Here is a 2,500-nt window from a genome sequence, read left to right as displayed (position 1 = left end):
TGCATGTATTAGCTCTAGAATTACCACAGTTATCCAAGTAACGTGGGTACGATCTAAGGAACCATAACTGATTTAATGAGCCATTCGCGGTTTCACCTTAATGCGGCTTGTACTGAGACATGCATGGCTTAATCTTTGAGACAAGCATATGACTACTGGCAGGATCAACCAGGGAGCTGCGTCAACGAGAGCTGAGCAGCCGGCCGCCCGGGAGTGTGTCCCGAGGGCCCGCGCGAACACGCAAGCGTCCGCTCAATTATTCTGCAAACAGGAGGAGGCTGAGCTCCCCTGCACGATACACCTCGAAACCCTCTCAGGTCCCGGCGGCGCGCAGCGCCGTCCTAAGTACTTGGTCGGGTTCGAGAGAGGCGCAATCGCCCGGAGATAGGCGAGTAGACGCTTTCAGTGCGAACACCCGTGCTCCCAACTGAGCTTGCCGCTGCCGACAGAGGCCCGGGAGCGTGCTGTCGTGGCATTGCCGGCGGGAAACAACACGCGCCACCTACGGTGACCGGCAGCTCCAACGCCAGCGCCACAGAAGGGCAAAGCCCCACTTGGGTGCAGAAGCGAACTCTCCCAGCACAGCGCACGCGCCAACACGTCCGCAGAGCTGCGATACAAACCACCTGCGAGAACCGCTGGGGGCGACCGAGCAGCAGACGGCGTCGCGACGCCGAGTGCCGGGCGGCGGCGCATCCTCAACGCACACAGTCCGCAATCGGACCAGCACACTGCAGATGTCCACCGCGCTTCGCACCGGGCTCGGCAGAACCCACTTTGGCCGCCTGGCGCCGCGCGCAGGGTGCGCCGGCGCATAGCTGGGACGCCAGCCGGGCCCGTCGGCCGGCGCTCCTGCCACTGGGCGCCCCCCACCAGCCGGCTGTAGTGCGTGCGCTCACGCAGCGCGCGGCCAGCACGCCGGGCGGCCCCCCCTCACCGGCCGGGGACTGTCCCGCCAAGCCACAGCCTCGTATCGCTTCATACCCACATGGCCAACTCAGGTTCGGGGGCATGGCGGGTACCGCCGAAACAACCGGTTCACAGATGTACCGATCGTCGCTATCACCGATGCACCTGCAGCGCGAACAACCAACACGCGATCTAGTGCCAGTTCATTTGCGGATCTTTGGCAGCAAACGTATACGTCAATCTACATTTGCGAAATCTACGATTCTGGCATGCCTGCATGTTATGTGTCACGACACGCTACATCAGCCCACATACACACTGCGGCATGTACACGAGAGAACACGTGGAAGATGGTCCGCGCACGTGTGCAATGTCCCTTGCGCGGTCGACTGTCAACCGGCCTCTGTAGCATGTCGCAGATGTGGAACGCGGTCCACCGTGCTATCATGTTGTGTGGGGCAATACGATTAAATAGGAAAACCCTCGTCGCTACATCAACAGACGGCTCACGCTGATTCCCGGCAGAGGGAGGAGGGGGGGGGGGGGCCAACATGCAATACTTTCGTCCGTACCTACTTACCACATGTCTGTACGGCGTACAACAGTGCAATCTCGCTGTAATGGGGAGACGAGACAAGTAGCATCGTGCACAACATATGGCCCTTATGATTCGCCATTGTAGGGCGCAGCCGGTGTACGGTCAAGCATGTGCCACATTATGTCACTCAGTACGTAACGACGGATGATCAGTGTGGGTTACGCGTACATCAGCGGACAGTCCACACAGGCCGTACCACAACGTACACTGACTGCATCGACAACCGAATGCAACTGAACAGCTGCAAGGCTCATTTCACAAACAAACGCCTGACCGACCAGCTTGGAAGGGCAGGAGGGGAGGGCGATATTCGTTCTGTAGCGGTACACCCTTCCAGTGGTTAGCGGGACTGTGTAGAAAGTACGCAACACTCGAAAGACCTTTATGTGAGGGTACGCACCATGGCATCAAGAAATACACATGACACCAGAGGATCCAAGCAGTGAACTATGTTCAGAGGGTTGCTGTTAGGCAAAGCTACATTCCTGTGACGTTACATGTGACAGTTAAGGTGCAGTGTAAGTTAGGTTAAGGTGCAGTGTAAGTTAGGTTAAGGTGCAGTGTAAGTTAGGTTAAGGTGCAGTGTAAGTTAGGTTAAGGTGCAGTGTAAGTTAGGTTAAGGTGCAGTGTAAGTTAGGTTAAGGTGCAGTGTAAGTTAGGTTAAGGTGCAGTGTAAGTTAGGTTAAGGTGCAGTGTAAGTTAGGTTAAGGTGCAGTGTAAGTTAGGTTAAGGTGCAGTGTAAGTTAGGTTAAGGTGCAGTGTAAGTTAGGTTAAGGTGCAGTGTAACTTAGGTTAAGGTGCAGTGTAACTTAGGTTAAGGTGCAGTGTAACTTAGGTTAAGGTGCAGTGTAACTTAGGTTAAGGTGCAGTGTAACTTAGGTTAAGGTGCAGTGTAACTTAGGTTAAGGTGCAGTGTAACTTAGGTTAAGGTGCAGTGTAACTTAGGTTAAGGTGCAGTGTAAGTTAGGTTAAGGTGCAGTGTAACTTAGGTTA

At 55.2% G+C, this 2,500-nt stretch overlaps 1 non-coding gene across 1 annotated transcript in view; it reads right to left on the bottom strand.

Moving 5' to 3' along the window:
- LOC126322744 (small subunit ribosomal RNA) overlaps window positions 1-175 on the bottom strand; it is a 1,893-nt gene extending 1,718 nt beyond the window's left edge. The window contains exon 1 of the ribosomal RNA XR_007559159.1: window positions 1-175. This exon is cut by the window's left edge and continues 1,718 nt beyond it. This is a non-coding gene — a ribosomal RNA (small subunit ribosomal RNA).
- Window positions 176-2,500: the final 2,325 nt, after the last annotated feature.

The sequence above is a fragment of the Schistocerca gregaria genome, unplaced genomic scaffold (genome assembly GCF_023897955.1).
Source record: "Schistocerca gregaria isolate iqSchGreg1 unplaced genomic scaffold, iqSchGreg1.2 ptg000835l, whole genome shotgun sequence".
In the NCBI taxonomy this organism is placed as follows: domain Eukaryota; kingdom Metazoa; phylum Arthropoda; class Insecta; order Orthoptera; family Acrididae; genus Schistocerca; species Schistocerca gregaria.
The sequence above is the reverse complement of the archived record's forward strand: the minus strand, read 5'-3'. Positions and strand labels throughout refer to the sequence as shown.